Here is a 13,076-nt window from a genome sequence, read left to right as displayed (position 1 = left end):
TACTAGGGAAAACATCCCTTTTGTTCCCATGGCTATCAATCATCACAGACCCGGCCATGAAATCATCAACCACACCCCACTCGGGTTAACATCCAAAACCACATTAACAAATAGTTGAATGCTAAACTTCTTACTTCAAGGCATTGCAATCCCATTGCATGCATAACCAGAATTTAACTTGGATGTATCAAAACACTTTTACAACCTTTTCAAACAACCAAGCATAACTTGGATCAACAATCCATGTTTAACAAGATCAACCTTCCTTAGAAACCATTTCAACAGTTCCAAGTAACATGCTTAGCATAAATCAACTACCCTAAAGTTCGCTCTCCCCCTTGCGTTAGGGCTTCGCAAGGTCAATTTAACAAATTCCTTCTAGATCCTTTAAATGAACTAAGTGATTTCTTGCGGGTTAACTATATATATATCCTCTATACAACGTGCGTTCATGGTCTATTTATAAATATCCTAATCTATGAATTTTTTTTGAATAAAATATTACCCTTTTCTATTCAATCTGTAAGTAATCCCTTTATATCACACCCTTCTATATGTAAAAAATGTATAAAAAAATGTATTTTAAAAATCCCTTATTTTGAACTCACGTTATATATACATATATTTATGAGTGACCCCCCCAAGAGTGATTTCACCTTGACCTTCATTAATCATGACTACCCATTTAGGGTAGAAGATCAACCCATTCTAAGCCCTTTAATGGTAAATATATGCAATTCTACCTCTATTTAAGAATTCAAGATGCGTAAGAAGAATCTAAATCTTGGTACAACATGAATATGAGCTATAGTTGCTAGAGGGTTGGTGGTATTCATGTCTCTGCTTACGTTGGATATGTTCCTAGCTCCGTTTGCAACTTGAGCACTTGTGCTCCTCATCTCTTGGGTGCCATCCTTGTGCGTTCTTGGTCTTGCAACCCTTGAGGTATTCGACCGCTCTGGCCTTGGCAGAAGGAAGTGGTACGCAGGTTCACAAGGAATCTAAGGCCAAACAATGCAATGCCAAACATGCATAACTTCTCTTCTCTCCCTCTCCTGTTCCTCTTCTACTTCTTTTTCTCTTCTTCTCCTTCTCTCTTCTCTCTCTCCTTCTCTTCTTCTCTCCCTCTCCTCTTCCTCTTCTCTCTCTCCTTGTCTTTTTCTTCTTTTTCTCTTCTTCTCCTTCCCTCTCCCTCTCTCTCCTTCACTTCTTCTCTCCCTCTCCTCTTCCTCTTCTTCTTCTCCTCCTTCTCTTCTTCTCTCTTCCTCCTTTCTCTCCCTTCCTCTTCTCCTTATTCCTCGTCTCTGTAACGTGTCCGCTAGAATCATTCCGGACACGTCTTAGCAGTCCATCGGGAAGGATGTCTAGAAAGCTCCGCCTGGCACTCCCATGGAATGTTACGGGACTTGCGATCTAGGTCTTCCCGCGTCTGCCACGTAGCGGAAGTATCCTGGCCGTTCCCACTTAGGATCGACCTGAATTTGGGTTTTCCTGTTTGGTCATTAGCTAACAACAACTAGCGTCAGACCCGAGCGAACTACTTTACGCAGAAGCGCCCGGTCCGAAGCGGATTCTCGCTGCACTTGGTTCAAGGAGAATGGGAAACGAGAGGGATGCAAGGTTCGACCTCTCTGCCATAAGGCATAGTCCCATTCCGTTCCCCTAAAACAGCGTAAATCGGGTAGGATGTAACTCTAGGTCATCGTCTTCGTTATTCGCTTTGATGCTGAAGATTAACCTGCTGCTCGTCGAAGACTTTGAGAAAAGTTCCCGGCTAACCGGGACCACCCATCCATAGGACGGACCCATGGTCCATCCTCCGCACTTTCCTCGGTTTGTTTTAGTTATGTAATTACCTACCACATTAGTTTGACATATACAAACAGCTTCCTTGATTAGCCCTGTTAAGCACTGGTTCCTTCACGTAATCTTATCACAGGACATAAAGAAGACAATGTCAAACAACTCCTTTATTATCATTTTATCCTTTTATCTTTGAAATACAAGGAGTTTCCGCCCGTAGGCGTATTCATAATCCGCCCGAAGGCTATCCAGTAATCCACCAGGGATCACTAATCCAAGTTTCCGCCCGTAGACTAGTATGCGGGCCTCGAGATCCAATCCCGAGTCACGTTAGTCTCTTGTGCAGGGCCCGGAAGGCGAGGGATTTACAGCCAGAGCCCCCCCTGGCACCCAAGCGTCCTCCTGCTCCAAGTAGAACTCAACGGAGAGACCTCTCGCGGCGGGTTCGGTCCACGTTCCCGGCGCGGCTAACAATCCCCTTGGTTAGGGTCAGGCAGGCAGTCGGGGGTAACTGAAGCTGCCCCTCCCTTCAGGCTTCAACCTGAAGTATTAGATATCTTTTCATCCTTTAATTCATTGAGCAAACAATGCAAACAGTCCTTTCTAACTGTTACAAGCACAATCAATTTCAATGGTCGTTTAGCTAGCAAACTGTTAAGGAGTGACTCCTTTTCTCCGAATGCAACCCGCATTCGATCCGGAAGCAATTGTAACTTGGCAAGATTCCTATCATTCTTGGGTTAGGGTCATACCCTACCAATACTTTAGGTTTTGTTGTGGCAGGATCCAGCGACCATGTCGCTTTAGTTTATTGTCTGGTCATTTGCTTCAAGGCAAACACCTAACCTTTCCTTTTCCTTGGCAGTTATCCCCCAAGAAAAGTGAGTAACAGGATGATTACTCATCCTCTTGTAAGTTAAATTCTTTCAATAACTTGACAACCTCATTTCGAGAGATGACAAAACTCTCTTGTGGACAAATCTCAAGTCTATACGATGTTGCAACCTTTTTGCACATGTGTTGCATCATTCCACGGGATCATTCCACCCACTGAATGGCGTCCTCCGGCCACGGAATTACCTCTGGCCGAGTAGCAGGGTTTAGGGTATCTTCTTACCCAATCCATTCCTAATTATATTGGCCCACGGCCCTAGGAATTTCCAACTCAGTTGAAGTTTCATCATCTGTACGAGTGATCCTTAGGATGAAACCTTAAATCATTTTATGCATGAGCATCCAATTGACTCAACATTTAGTGAATGTGTGTAAGATCTTTGGGTTTGCAGGTTTTGACTTGGCAACAAGTGTAAAACTAGGTTGAATTCTTATGGCACTAAACCCTAGTTAGCACTTCGAATACTTATCATATCCACTGAACCATGCCCATATGAATCCCGTGTGATTTATGTGATTTAGACACACAATATACTTGTCCTGCGACAAGGATGAACCTTTCCCAAAGGTAATAAACTAGATTTAATGGAGAACAACAGTTACAACTACACCAATACGTATAAACATGCGATTCACTGCTTCTACACATCACATGGTTCACAATAACCCTATCTTCCTTGGCAAAGTAAAAATGCCTGATAATCTGAACACTAACTTTCCTAGGTCCTACTAGGACTTACATCAAATAATCATGCCACTTGCAAGTCCATAGATCATTTTCGTGCCCTTCTATTCCTTTTTGAATAACATCTTATGGGTGTTAACTTTTCCTCCTGAATCATTACAAGGAAGATCTATCTAAAAATGGGACATGCCATTAATCTTTCCATGCCTAGTAAAAAGGTGTACCTCAATAGTTTCAACCTTGTAATGAGGCGACAGTTGTCCTAGGCTCGTCACTTTTGAATACACAAAAGGAAACTTACTAATAAGGTCCTGCAAATGCATAGACACCTTATGCTCTTTTCATTAACTCCATTGAACGTACCAATGATCAATTGTCATATCTTAAGCTATCGCTAATAAATGTTCAAATAGCCAATTCATTTTCCAATTGCATTTAACTTGACTAGTTGAATTCGAACATGCATGAGTGCTTCCTGATTCGTGAAGTTATCGTAAATAATTTCAATACTTTTGTGTGGAATCGAAATAGATAAAACCTGGACTTGCGGACTCCGGAAAATATCCACGTATGCTCGGGGTGAACCTCCCACATCGCACCTTGTGATCTTTCTAGAGGCCATCGCGAATTCGATCTCCAGTTAGCCTTTATGGATTTCAACTTTTTGCCTTGGCTTGCAGCCTTCTGACCTTTGCCTTTCCTCGTATGCGGAAGACTTCTTTGTGGGATGGCGCTTGCGGCAAAGGGCTTTAGGAGTTCTTTTAGGAAAAACTCAGGTTGGCACGGAATTGATTCGTGGATGGCTTGCGGCCTTCAAAGTCCTTTTACGAAAGCCCTTTTCGAAGGGTCTTATGGGAGTCTTTACGGCCTTCACCCTCTCCTCTTCAAGTTCCGGGGAGGGGTATGAATGCCCTTTGGGAAATGTGGTGGGAAGGGGGGTTAAGGAAGCCCCCCCCTTAGAAGCTTCTAAGAAGCTTCTTGGCTTCTGAGTGACGTCGAGGGGGGAAAGAAAGTCGAAATTCAGCGGTGGGCGGACTGAGGTGGCCTGGCGGCAGCTATGGCGGACTGGGCGGCAGCGTGGCGCTGGTGGCAGGACTGGGCGGCCCTCATGACCCTCCACGGCGCCTCCTCACGGCCCTTAGCGGTCTCTCCTTCACGAGCCCCCCATCACGGTCCCTCGTTCTTCATGGTCGACAGAGTGGCGCCCCCATCCTCCTTCACGGTCGCCTGTCGCAGCCTCCCTTTTCAGCACGGGCCTCCTCCCTTCACGTCCGGCACCTCCTCAGCACCCCCTCTGTCCACGGCCGTCCCTCCTCCATAGAGCCACCTCCCTCACACGGGGAGCCTTCCTCACGGCCGTCTCCCTCACGGCAGCCTTCTGCCGCCTTGTCCCCTTTTCCATTCCCCCAAGGGGGGGTTCTTATAGTCCAAGGGGGGAGAGGGGTCCTCCCCACGTGTCAGTTGCATGGCCTCTCCCCGACGTCCTCATGCTTCCCTAGCCCATCCCTTTCCCCCAGCCACACATCGGCTGGGGAGAATAATAAAAAAAATTTGCTATAATTTCACCTTTATCCCCTTATCCTCCTCCCAAGAGGCTGTTTTCCCGCGGCCATGCCGGTTTGAATCCCCGACCCTATTTTCGCAAGGTGGAGTATCTCCATTTCCCGCGTATGGCTGCTGGCACTGGTGATAATCTTTGCACGAGTTTACGATGAGAGCGGGAAGTTAATATTTACGGTAGGCAGTACGCGGAAATATTACAGTCTCCTTCTCTCTCCCTCTTCTTCCCCTTCTTTCTCTCCCTTCTTCTCTTCTTCTCTCTCTCTCTTCCTCTCCTTCCCTCTCTCCCTCTTTCTTCCCCTTCTTCTTCTCCTTCTCTTCTCCCTCTTCTTCTTCCTCTTCTCATTCTCTTCTCCCTCCTCTTCTCCCTCTTCTCCTTCTCTCTCTCCCTCTTCCTCTCCCTCTTCTTCTTCTCTTCTCCCTCCTCTTCTCCCTCTTCTATTTCTATTACCATCAATTCTTGAAGATGACACCATGAATTACTTCTATGATACATTGTATGCATTGAATCACAAGTATTGTTTTGACCGCGGTGGTAGTACGGTGACCTATGCTTGTATGGATGACCCTTATGCTTTTGATGCTTATTATGTAGGTTATCAATTTGAACTTGGGGAACGGAATGGTCTTGGAAAAGCCCTACCCCAATCAACATTTCACTAGTGCAGTTCTCCCCCTACTTCAAGGGTGAAATTTTGATTGAGGATTAGCTAAATTTACCGTAGTGTGTAGTGTAGATAACTAGCAGACAACACATTATTTTAGAACAGTTTTTACCTTGCATTAATGATAGGTAAGTGTTATCTATATGGACTGAAAGTACACTTCATGAGCTTCGTTTTGACATGTCATACGCCTCAATCGAAGCTGCCCATAAGAAGATATGACCATTTTTCTCTAGCAAGCCTATTTTAGATAGCATGTTGTCCACTATTTGTGAACCCCTAATTGTCAAGAATTGGTGGCCAAACTCATATGCTATCAGCTTGCACATGTTGTATACATCATATACACATTTGTATGCCCCAATTCCACATGATATTGTACTTTTCCATACATATATTCTCCTCTGTAATGTTGAACAGAGTAGTACTTTGCAACCCCCCCTTCTGTTGTGAGCCACACCAATAAGTCCTCTTTTTATTTTTGAGCGAAAAAACCTTTAGGGTCAGGATGGAATGTAAAAGAGAGGGGATAGATGGATAGGACACAAGTTAGCATGGGAATACTTAGTTATATTGACAGGGTATTTAAGGTGTTGGGAGATACAATTAGGGCATCACTTATCAATAATCAAGTCTCTTTTACCCTTCCTTCAAGGTTTCATGGCTTCCCTTCTCTTTCTCTCTCCTCTCTCTCCTCTCTCTGCAATCTCTCCCTTCTCTCCTAGGTCTCCTTCATTACATTATATACCTAATGTCTCTATTTAGAAATTATTTTAAATTTTTACTTTTATTGACAAAAATTTTAAATCTACATTTGGATGTCATATATTACAATGACATTTTCATAGTCACTAGAACTACTAAGATATTTTTATGAACCCTTGGGAGTGTTGCTCTATGGTCAATTCTGTATTAAATTCTTTACTTTAAAAAATAAACTTGAAGTAAGGGATTTATAAATATTTCTAAAAAGTCACATAAGGGTTAAGAAAATTTTACAAAATAGGTTACATAGGGATATATAAAACATACCTTACATGCACACGATGCCTAGGGTTTATACATAGGAACTTACCCGAGGGCCACATACATTCTTTTTCTTAAAACATTCAGCACTAGGGAAGGTCTACAAATGGGTAAGAAAATATACAACTGAATCTTAAGGTCATGGATTGAAATACGCATGGACATGGGTAATGTCCTAGTTGACATGTATGCAAAAGGATGTACTCAACACAGGCAACTTCATTTGGCTTTTGATCTTTTTGGTTTGTTTTTTAAAGGACATGTTTGTCAAGTGTTCTAGCTTAGAAGAAGCACATGAAGTATTTGATAAGTTGTCAAGTTTGAACTACAAATGGAAGGCTCAATTGGTCTGTTGGTGTGCTGATGGAAAAGTGATTACAATACTTCTTGCTAAAGCTTTAGGCCAAGATAGGTTTCATCTACAAGTTCATGACTTGAAGAAGCATTCAAAACTAAGCATTAGCATGTCAAATCATCAAGGAAATCATCAGGGCTCTTATCACTATGAACGGAACCGGTACAAGGGTGATTTTTGCAATTTCTTGATTATGGAAAGACTTGAAGAGAGAGAGAGAGAGAGAGAGAGAAAGAGAGATCACAAAGGGAAGCAGACATGAATTTCGAAGGAGGAATAATCTACAGCTTTCTGGGGGTGTAAATTGCCTCTACTCTTTGATATATTTCTCAAATGGAGACTTTTTTGTTCACCTCCGAGTCCCTCAATGAAGGTCATCCTGACAAAATTTGTGACCAGGTTTCTAATGTTGTACTTGATGCATGCCTGGAACAAGATCCTAATAGTAAGGTTGCATGTGAAACATGCACCAAGACAAACATGGTCATGATCTTCGGTGAGATCACCACCAAAGCCAAGGTGGACTATGAGAAGATAGTGCAGGATACATGTAGAGAGATTTGTTTTCTCTGATGAGGTGGGTCTAGATACAAACCATTGCAAGGTGCAGGTGAACATTGAGTAGCAGAGCCCTGACATTTCCCAGGGGGGTCGATGGCACTTCTAAAAAAAACCATACGAGATTGGAGCGGGAGACCAAGGGCATATGTTTGGATATGCAACAGATGAAATTGAAGAGCTAATGCCTCTTACCCATGTTTTGACTACCAGGCTTGGGGCCAAGTTAATTTAGGTCACAAAGAATGGGACATGTCCCTAGCTCCGATGTGATGGTGAGACATAAGTAACCATTGAGTGCAAGAATGACAAGGGTGCAATGGTTCCAATTCACATTCACACTATGTTGATATCAACTCAGCATGATGAGTCAATTATTAACAATGAGATTGCTATTGATCTTAAGGAGCATGTCATCAAGCCTCTCATTCTAGAGAAGTACTTGGATGAGAAGATAATATTTCATCTCAATCCATCAAGGCGTCTTGTAATTGGAGGACTGTACGGTGATGTTAGTCTTATTGGTGGGAAGATCATCATTAACACCTATGGTGGTTTGGAAGCACATAGAGGTGGGGTTTTAATAGCTAAGGATCCCACCAAATTTTATCACAGTGGGTCCTACATTGTAAGGCAAGCTACGAAGAGTGTTGTTGCTGCAGGACTTGCCCTTGTGAAAGTTTCCTATGGTATCGGTGTACTTGAACCACTATCTCTATTTGTTGACACATACATGATTGGAAGAATTCTTAATGCAAAGATTCTAGAGACCATAAAGAACAACTTTTATTTTTGCCCATGCATGATTACCATTAACCTTGATTTGAGGAGGGGTGGGGAAAAAGCTTAATAATTAAGCTTTTGACAAAGAGAAGAAATGACACATTGATGATCACAAGACGACAGTTCAACATTTAAGATTTCTTAAAGCATATTAAGCTTTAAAAGCATAACCTTAAATTTTTTTAAAAGCTAAATGCCTAAGGTCCTTTTTTGGGCTAAAGAAAAGCACAAATGTGAAGATGTAGGAGAGAAAACTATAAAAGAGTGACACTATGATAGCCTTAGAACCCATCAAATTCAAGCGACTGGCTTGAGGTGGTGCTTTGTGCCCCTTGCCTCATCACCATCAAATTCAAGAGAGAGGCTTGAGGTTGAGCATTCACCCCCTTGCCAACATTCAAGTTTTCGCCATTAAGTTGCTTATGAAGGTGGCTTGAGTCCGAGCTTGGTGCTCCTCGTCTACTTTTAATATTTTTATCAAATTCTATGGAGTGGCTTTTGAGTCAAGCTATGAGCTCCTTGCCCTCTTCAAAGTTCTCATCATCAAATTCTACGAGAGTGGCTTGAGTTTGATCATTGAGCTCCTCGCTTTCCTTGAAGATCTTTCCATAAAATCTTAACATTCCACTTTCTTCTCTTCTCTCTCAGTTCGAGATTTCAACCTTGTCTTCAAAATGGCGAGTGAAGAGACATGGCAAATTTCCCTATAATGACCTCATCATCTTTGATTTCCAACTTCATACTATAAACAATTTGTCATCACATGTTCCATCTTGATTTTTTCATGCCTTTTGATCATATCCAAGAATCTTTTGATCTTGTATCTTGTCTATATCTTTAATCAAAGAATTTTTTTTCTCATTTTTCTTTAATCTAAAATTCTTTTGGATAATTATTTTACATTGAGTTCTCCCATCACAAAATGTCCCTGTGGCGAGTGACTTTCACGAACCCCCGCACAAATTCCAGAGAAATACTTGGATGAGAAGACAATCTTTCATCTCAATCCATCTGGGCATTTTGTGATTGGAGGATTGTACAGTGATGCTGGTCCTACTGGTAGGAAGATCATGATTAACACCTATGGTGGTTGGGGAGCACATGGAGGTGGGGCTTTTTTAGGTAAGGATCCCACAAAATTTGATCACAGTGGGGTCTACATTGTAAGGCAAGCTATCAAGAGTGTTTCTGCTATAGGACTTTCCCATCGGTGTCATGTGCACGTTTCCTATGCTATATGTGTACCTTAGCCACTGTTTGTATTTGTTGACACATTCATGACCAGAAGATTTCCTGATGCAGAGATTCTAGAGATCATAAAGAACATATTCGATTTTCGCCCATGCATGATTACCATTAACCTTAATTTGAGAAGGGGTGGCGAAAAAGCTTAATAATTAAACTTTTGACGAAGAAAATAAATGATGCATTGATGATCACAAGACAGCAGTTTAGCACTTAAGCTTTCTTAAAGTATAAGATTTAAAAGCATAACCTTAATGTTTTCTAAAGATAAATGCCTTAGGTTTTTTGGGATAAAGAAAAGCACAAACGTGAAGATGTAGGAGAGAAAACTATAAAAGGGTGACACTATGAGAGCCTTAGAACCCATCAAATTCAAGCGATAGGCTTGAGGTAGAGCTTTGTGTCCCTCGCCTCTTTGAAGATTTTCCATCAAATTAGAGAGAGAGGCTTAAGGTTGAGCATAGGGCCCCTTGCTTACATTGAAGTTTTTGCCATCGAGTCGCTTATGAAGGCGGCTTGAGTCCGAGTTTGGTGCTCCTCGCCTACTTTGAAGATTGTCATCAAATTCTATGGAGTGGCTTTTGAGTTGAGCTATGAGCTCCTTGCCCTCTTCAAAGTTCTCGTCATCAAATTCTATGAGAGTGGCTTAAGTTTCAACTTTGAGCTCCTCGCTTTCCTTGAAGATTTTTCCATAAAATCCTGACATTCCACTTTCTTCTCTTCTCTCTTAGTTTGAGATCTCGACCTTGTCTTCAGAATGGCTAGTGAAGAGACATGGTGATTTTCTCTACAACAACTTGATCATTTTTGCTTCCTGGCTTCATACAGTAAACACTTTGTCATCACATGTTCTAGCTTGAGCTGTTCATATATCTTTTGATCATATCCGAAAATCTTTTGATCTTGTCTCTTATCTATATCTTTAATCAAAGAATTTGTTTTCTCATTCATCTTGAATCTAAAACTCTTTTGGATAATTATTTTATGTCGAGTTCTTCCATCACAAAGTGTCCCTGCGGTGAGTGACTTTCACAAACCGCCGTGCAAATTTCGTGCGATAGAGTAGCTATCCTTTTGGACACCACATATGAGGATATTACTAATCCTCAAAAACCATATAGCTTTCTCCAATGATAAGTGCCCTTGCAAACTGATGTGCATTCTTGTGGATGGAGAGTGATTTTAAATGTTTGTAGGACAATAGATTCAAAGATATTCAAGATAGATGGGGGTTAATGTAAGTATTTTTGACATTGTTGATTTTTTGAGAAACCTGTCTTTGAGTTTTCCAACTTATTATATTTTTTCTTGTAGTGCCAAGATTACCTTAATTCATATATGTGGTGGATAAGGGAGCAATGTATTGACTTGATTCTTGATAGGGAAATCATGCCAGCCAACCTCTACTCACCTACAAAAAAATCCTCAACTAAGAGTAAGGGTAAGGGAAAGGGCAAGTCATCTCGAAAAACTAGCAATGTAAACTCTAAAAAGAAAACACTTTCTTCTATGGAGTGTCATTCATCTCCTCATCAGCCTGAAGAGAATTGGCCCCCTGTCCAAGTCAAATTCTTCTAGCAACTAAAGAAAAAATCCACTGTAAAGAGATTAGATGTGTTTGCAAAAAGCGACAAAGAGGTTATAAAGCCAAAAGAATACAAATAGATGCAAACATAAACTAGAAGCATCCTTGTATATTTTCACTTCAATTTTGTAACTCTTTTATTAATGAAAAGCTTTTTATCCTATGTAAATGTAATCAATGTTTTCATATGTATGGCTCAAAGCTTACAATTGTGGGAGGCAAGCAACTCATACAAGAGAAAGAGTATTTAACTCTTTTTCCAATTGTTTTACCATTTACTTTGAACTTATACTCAGGGGATGTACTGTCTAGCAGCTCCAAGGTATCCCTTACATCTTTAAGACTCCAATTGGAAGTGATATTTACCTCATTTTCTTCTTCATGTGCTATAACTTGCACCTTAATTTAGAAGGGCATGCAATTTGTATCAGAATCTAAGGGAATCCAAATGTCTAGTTTAAGTTTGTATCTCCTATACAACAAGAACATCATCCACATCACAATCACTTCATTGACAATAATGCAAGTCATCTTGACTTGGAAATTTTTATTTCATAATATTGTATGGAAATGATATATCATGCCATATCATATTAATCATACTAAATATCTTCAATAATGACTTCTGTTCTCATGAGCATTTTGCTACTATGCTTGCAATCTACCTATACAACATGCAAGCATGCTTGTGTAATGATAGATCAAAACTCAAATACCTCTCAATTATGGCATGAAATATTAAACTTTTTAACAACTTAAATTTATGAATGTAGCAATATATATGTTTTAAGAGGTAACATGTGCACTTTAATTGCAAATGTAAATAGAGTAACTTGCCTAGAAAGATAATTGTTTTCAAAACTTGCTCAAATCTTTTTGTTTGCTTGAAACACATGGCTCATAGAATAGTCAAAAATCTAAAAAGTTTGGTGGGAAAGAATATGTAAGACTTGGTTTAGTACTCCATGTAACAAACTCAATGCTTTCCTATGATATGCTAAAAAGAGGCAAGTACTAATAATAGGTTGACTAAGTTCAAAAGCAGATGCAACCGTGGTATGAGATGTATTTCAAAGTAAGGGAGTCAATTTCTTATACATTGTGTCATTGCCATGTTTGGGCTATGTGGCAATACCAAGAAGTCTATACGAACATTAAGACATGGGTCATACAGGTTGGTTTCAATGCAAAGGTGAGTATGACGATATACTTGTCTAGGATAGAGGGATACTGCATGAAGAATATGTGAAGCTATGAAATATGATTGGAGCACTAGTGCTCAAGGTGATTTGGATTAATAGCAACCATGTCACTTTGGGTAAGTTGACAAGGTTCAAAGTAGAGATCTTATGTGGAAAATTCTATTGTGAAACAGACCACGTGGCAAATCTCACATCCTAAATATTAAATATAGACAACATTTTGAAACATAAAAGCATGGAAAAAGTTAAAAAATTTTAAAACAATAAGAGAAAGCACATGATAGGGCCAAACCTTCCCCATAACAAATGCATTGTTTCCCATTCTACATTATAAAATGTTCATTACATAGTGATTTACATTTACATCATAAGTCTTACTTTAAAGAAAATACAAATATCAATCAAAATATAGAGTATTATGGATTAAGAGGTTTCATGTAGCTTGTTGTAGTTGATGCAAAAACTTTTGTGTGCTGAGTCATGATGTTTAGACATCACCATCATATCCAAAACGTCCCAAATCCCCCCAGAATAACTCTAAAAGCTTTGAATTCTGACTCCAAATCGGGGAGAAGCAAAAAACTAAGTTTCTACCTTGTTCTTCTATTTTGCACATGATCTTACTACCTTTGTAGAGAAAACTAGGAAAGTTGGAACCATACTTAAAAAATAGCATAGCATTCCATTGAAAAAACCTATTTTAATAAAATTATAT

General features: G+C 40.3%; 1 pseudogene; it reads left to right on the top strand.

Moving 5' to 3' along the window:
- Positions 1-7,318: 7,318 nt before the first annotated feature.
- On the top strand, positions 7,319-9,723 carry LOC148035912 (S-adenosylmethionine synthase 1-like; annotated as a pseudogene).
- The last annotated feature ends 3,353 nt before the right edge of the window (positions 9,724-13,076 follow it).

Source organism: Lygodium microphyllum, chromosome 5 (assembly GCF_053477565.2).
Source record: "Lygodium microphyllum isolate KBCC chromosome 5, Lygodium_microphyllum_v1.1.10, whole genome shotgun sequence".
Classification (NCBI taxonomy): domain Eukaryota; kingdom Viridiplantae; phylum Streptophyta; class Polypodiopsida; order Schizaeales; family Lygodiaceae; genus Lygodium; species Lygodium microphyllum.
Note: the sequence above shows the minus strand (reverse complement) of the source record. Positions and strands in the feature narration are given on the sequence as shown.